The 5,935-nt window shown below is 32.8% G+C and overlaps 1 long non-coding RNA gene across 1 annotated transcript; it reads left to right on the top strand.

Moving 5' to 3' along the window:
* The first annotated feature begins 2,821 nt into the window (after positions 1-2,821).
* LOC121126372 (uncharacterized) lies at positions 2,822-5,503 on the top strand. Its single transcript, XR_011782253.1, has 3 exons — positions 2,822-3,558; positions 3,609-4,073; positions 4,303-5,503. It is a non-coding gene; the product is annotated as an uncharacterized lncRNA (long non-coding RNA).
* Positions 5,504-5,935: the final 432 nt, after the last annotated feature.

The following is a 5,935-nucleotide window of genomic DNA, read 5'->3' as shown; positions in this document are numbered from 1 at the left end:
AATCTGTTGAGGTAAGGTGAGTGTTCTTATCAATGTTAATATTTGTATTTAATACATACTTTCTAGATAAAGAAGTGGAACCCACTTAATTAATTGGTTTATTTATCTGGGTTTTCTGGAAGTTAATGTATGTAGAGTTCTGAATTTTTTAATAAAATTTGATCGTTTATCATCAGCGTGCAAGAGGTATTTCAAGGTCTTATTTCCAGGTTCCATGTTTTTTATCGTTGTATTTGATGTTATTTCCTTCGACAGGCCATTGATAATGTTAATGAGAGTATATCTCCCATACTTGCTCCTCAGAGAATATGAAATTTCACGAATGAACACGGTATATCTATTCTTGATGAGGAGTTTTATCTTTAGCATCAAAGCTAGTAGTGAACACTTACTTATAAGATCTGGAACGAATCCTATTTTGAAAATATTATAGAAGACCTTTTCAGGAATGGGTCCTAGTGGAGTACCTAAAAACATTCGAAAGGTAGCCCGAAAAGCCCTGGAGATTTCAATTGACTATCATATTCTCAGGTAAAACTTAAAATATTTTCCATATTAGAACCACCCAAATATTTTCTTTCCTCCCTTGAAAATTCCATGTTGAGAAAGTCTTTTCGACTTTGCTCGAATCTTTGCTAAGATGGCAATAGTAACAAAATTCCCATAACCTTTTCACGAGCAATCCCACCAGCTGATTAGTTTACTATATAATCAAAAAAACTTTATGCAATATTTTTATCCTTATAATATTTTTTTACAGCTCTTTGAATATTTTGGAGGATTTGCATGCTATTTATCGAAATTCCTCTATGTGACATTCCTTATTGGCTTGAGCGTAAATAAAGGTAAGACTCATGAGTTTTTGAATTTATTGTAGGCTACTTTGATTATTATATTCGATTCAAATAATTTTACAAATATAGGTAATCTTATAGGTTTTGAAACTGCTAGAGGCCTTTACTTATTGATGAATAACAATACATACATGTAAGAGCTTTTGAATACAAATTAATGGATGTTTTAAGAATTTTCTAAAGTAATGAAGTGTCTCAAAAGTTGAAAAAAATATTCTAAAAGGCTCTTGTATATTCAGATATTGAAACTCTGAAATAGTTCAAGTTGGAATAAAGAGCACCTGAGATGATACCCCCAAATGCATACAAAACCGAGTTAACAATTAGACCCTCGAGTCGGAGTTTCAATCAGTCAATGTTTCATTCTTCAGTAGTTAACACCACTAAAGCCATGCCTCCAGTTCCAAATAATAAAGTTGTTAAAAGCAAGAAATTTCATGTTGGTAGATATAAGAAAAGACAGCATAGACGTCGGGAATTCGCATCAAGTAAATACAACACCGATAACCGACCACAAAGAACCTCTTTATATTCATCCCCTTCAACATTGTCGACACTTGGATCGGATATTAATTGGCTAAAAAATGGAATGGATACAAATCCGCGAAAGAGCCATCCCAGTCCTTGTCTGAGCAAAAGGCGAAATCTGAAACAACAACTGAGAAGAAATCCAAGAGTTGGGCGGAATGGAAAGAAAAGGGAAATGTAGAAATCGAAATAAAGACATGCAGATCCCCTGCCATAAAATTTGATACTCCACTCTATGAACTACAATCTCCAAAAGATATTCCCTTTTTTGATCTCTCATCTAATGAAGAGAATTGGAGAGAATTTAAGACTCTGAAGGGGAAATGCAACAATGACATAATAACAAGAATTCCTTTAGTAAAGAATCTTGTTCCATCCTGTCATGACGCTACTGTAAATGACATATACAATTTGAACGGTAGTATCCAATGTGGTGTTTGTGGGATTCGTTTTTCACTTGAGGAAAGAAAAAAAAATATGCTCAGCATTTAGACTTTCATTACGTCAATAAAATGAATAGCAAAAATGCTTGGAACACATGTAGATGGTATCCTACTCTTGAGTCAATAAAGAAAAATGACTCCCATATTCTAACCTCCGATTTGAATTCTCCAAATCCTAATAAGGCCTTGACCAATGAAAAACAATATTTGGGAAATTGGGAAGCTCCTTCAAGACATTGTGAGCTTTGTCTTGAACAATTTGAGCAAGAATATTTAGATGGAGACAATGAAGGTTGGCACTTTGTAAATGCTATTGTAACTAAGGATGGAAAGAGTACTGTTCATCCAGGATGTTTGTCATAATATTTATTGATCATTGTCTACCTCAAGAATAACTGTGATAATATTTTATTTCAAATAATTTTATATTTGTATTCTTTAATGATATTTCAATGAAATAAAATCTATTTTAAGAAATTAAAAAATGAGCTTTAATAGAAGTTTACTGCGTACAATAAGGAAGCAGAGATTCCCTTTTTTTAAAGTCTAGTTCGAGAACGATTAATGTAAATATTGTTATCAAATACTCTTTTCTCGTTTAAAATCAATGTTGATGTGATTGAAAATATCAGAAATTACAAATTAAAGCAAGTTATGGACTGAAATCATCATCATTCTTATAAAATGGTTTTATAAGGAAATGCAAGTAACTATTTTTTAATGCAAGCAAAATTACATTTGGAAATTGAAATTGCTCAATCTGACGATATTATAACATTAGACAACTGTCAACTTAAAGACTGTTGAGCGACCTCTTAAAGCTTTTACTAAATTGTTTACCAAAATAATAATTTTTAATAAGAATCTAAAAAAAATGTAATTTTGAATTAAATTTCAAGTCAGCAGTAAAATGTAAAATTGTGTGTGTGACCGTGTCAAAAGATAACAAAAGAGAGAGAAAAAACAATAGAGCAATTTGACTTGGCTTTGCAGAGGAAGAGCAATGAACATTCAAGACCTCTTAAACAACTAAACACATACTTTTAGAGCCCCGAAATTCATATTTTACAGTATATATCATTTCATGAACCTTGGAGAAGACTTCTTGTATCTGGAGTATATGACAAGGAGTCGGATCTTGGTTAAAGTCTTTTTTCATTTAAGACTCCACCATCCTCCCGACGGAAGTAAGTTTGAAGCATTCATGAAACCGATGAGAGGATATCTCAGTTTATTTCTTGCAGAATAAATTGGCCAGGGATTGTTTTTGATAAATTTGTAAAGATGAATGATGTGGAGAATGTTGAATGAAAGCGCGCGGGAGTCGGTCAACATATTTTTTCAAACAATTCTTGAGTTGATGGATTCCATTACATTGTCTAAGTTCAATCTTTCTATTTGTCTCTTGACAAGATGGGTTGTGGTGATTTCTATGTTCGTAAAAGCTTCCAGAGCAATAAAGAAGGGGGTCGGAGGACAAAGGCTTTTTTCCTTGGACTTGACATTAAATAAAATCTTTTTGTCTCTGAGATGAAGCTCCCTTTGAGCTAGGAGTAGGGCAACAGAGTTCAAGCCTGCTGTCCTGAAAAATGCATCCTTACTGCTCAATCTGCTATTATAATTAAGTACTTACTTGGATTGAAGGAGTATTTAAAGATGTTTTTGGAGTTGGACTAAATGGAATCTCTATGGAAAAAGGTTTTTATTTAATTTTTGGAATCTGTTGAGGTAAGGTGAGTGTTCTTATCAATGTTAATATTTGTATTTAATACATACTTTCTAGATAAAGAAGTGGAACCCACTTAATTAATTGGTTTATTTATCTGGGTTTTCTGGAAGTTAATGTATGTAGAGTTCTGAATTTTTTAATAAAATTTGATCGTTTATCATCAGCGTGCAAGAGGTATTTCAAGGTCTTATTTCCAGGTTCCATGTTTTTTATCGTTGTATTTGATGTTATTTCCTTCGACAGGCCATTGATAATGTTAATGAGAGTATATCTCCCATACTTGCTCCTCAGAGAATATGAAATTTCACGAATGAACACGGTATATCTATTCTTGATGAGGAGTTTTATCTTTAGCATCAAAGCTAGTAGTGAACACTTACTTATAAGATCTGGAACGAATCCTATTTTGAAAATATTATAGAAGACCTTTTCAGGAATGGGTCCTAGTGGAGTACCTAAAAACATTCGAAAGGTAGCCCGAAAAGCCCTGGAGATTTCAATTGACTATCATATTCTCAGGTAAAACTTAAAATATTTTCCATATTAGAACCACCCAAATATTTTCTTTCCTCCCTTGAAAATTCCATGTTGAGAAAGTCTTTTCGACTTTGCTCGAATCTTTGCTAAGATGGCAATAGTAACAAAATTCCCATAACCTTTTCACGAGCAATCCCACCAGCTGATTAGTTTACTATATAATCAAAAAAACTTTATGCAATATTTTTATCCTTATAATATTTTTTTACAGCTCTTTGAATATTTTGGAGGATTTGCATGCTATTTATCGAAATTCCTCTATGTGACATTCCTTATTGGCTTGAGCGTAAATAAAGGTAAGACTCATGAGTTTTTGAATTTATTGTAGGCTACTTTGATTATTATATTCGATTCAAATAATTTTACAAATATAGGTAATCTTATAGGTTTTGAAACTGCTAGAGGCATTTACTTATTGATGAATAACAATACATACATGTAAGAGCTTTTGAATACAAATTAATGGATGTTTTAAGAATTTTCTAAAGTAATGAAGTGTCTCAAAAGTTGAAAAAAAAATATTCTAAAAGGCTCTTGTATATTCAGATATTGAAACTCTGAAATAGTTCAAGTTGGAATAAAGAGCACCTGAGATGATACCCCCAAATGCATACAAAACCGAGTTAACAATTAGACCCTCGAGTCGGAGTTTCAATCAGTCAATGTTTCATTCTTCAGTAGTTAACACCACTAAAGCCATGCCTCCAGTTCCAAATAATAAAGTTGTTAAAAGCAAGAAATTTCATGTTGGTAGATATAAGAAAAGACAGCATAGACGTCGGGAATTCGCATCAAGTAAATACAACACCGATAACCGACTACAAAGAACCTCTTTATATTCATCCCCTTCAACATTGTCGACACTTGGATCGGATATTAATTGGCTAAAAAAATGGAATGGATACAAATCCGCGAAAGAGCCATCCCAGTCCTTGTCTGAGCAAAAGGCGAAATCTGAAACAACAACTGAGAAGAAATCCAAGAGTTGGGCGGAATGGAAAGAAAAGGGAAATGTAGAAATCGAAATAAAGACATGCAGATCCCCTGCCATAAAATTTGATACTCCACTCTATGAACTACAATCTCCAAAAGATATTCCCTTTTTTGATCTCTCATCTAATGAAGAGAATTGGAGAGAATTTAAGACTCTGAAGGGGAAATGCAACAATGACATAATAACAAGAATTCCTTTAGTAAAGAATCTTGTTCCATCCTGTCATGACGCTACTGTAAATGACATATACAATTTGAACGGTAGTATCCAATGTGGTGTTTGTGGGATTCGTTTTTCACTTGAGGAAAGAAAAAAAGAATATGCTCAGCATTTAGACTTTCATTACGTCAATAAAATGAATAGCAAAAATGCTTGGAACACATGTAGATGGTATCCTACTCTTGAGTCAATAAAGAAAAATGACTCCAATATTCTAACCTCCGATTTGAATTCTCCAAATCCTAATAAGGCGTTGACCAATGAAAAACAATATTTGGGAAATTGGGAAGCTCCTTCAAGACATTGTGAGCTTTGTCTTGAACAATTTGAGCAAGAATATTTAGATGGAGACAATGAAGGTTGGCACTTTGTCAATGCTATTGTAACTAAGGATGGGAAGAGTACTGTTCATCCAGGATGTTTGTCATAATATTTATTGATCATTGTCTACCTCAAGAATAACTGTGATAATATTTTATTTCAAATAATTTTATATTTGTATTCTTTAATGATATTTCAATGAAATAAAATCTATTTTAAGAAATTAAAAAATGAGCTTTAATAGAAGTTTACTGCGTACAATAAGGAAGCAGAGATTCCCTTTTTGTGTTAAGTCTAGTTCGAGAACGAT

This window comes from Lepeophtheirus salmonis, chromosome 11 (assembly GCF_016086655.4).
Source record: "Lepeophtheirus salmonis chromosome 11, UVic_Lsal_1.4, whole genome shotgun sequence".
Classification (NCBI taxonomy): Eukaryota; Metazoa; Arthropoda; class Copepoda; order Siphonostomatoida; family Caligidae; genus Lepeophtheirus; species Lepeophtheirus salmonis.
Note: the sequence above shows the minus strand (reverse complement) of the source record. Positions and strands in the feature narration are given on the sequence as shown.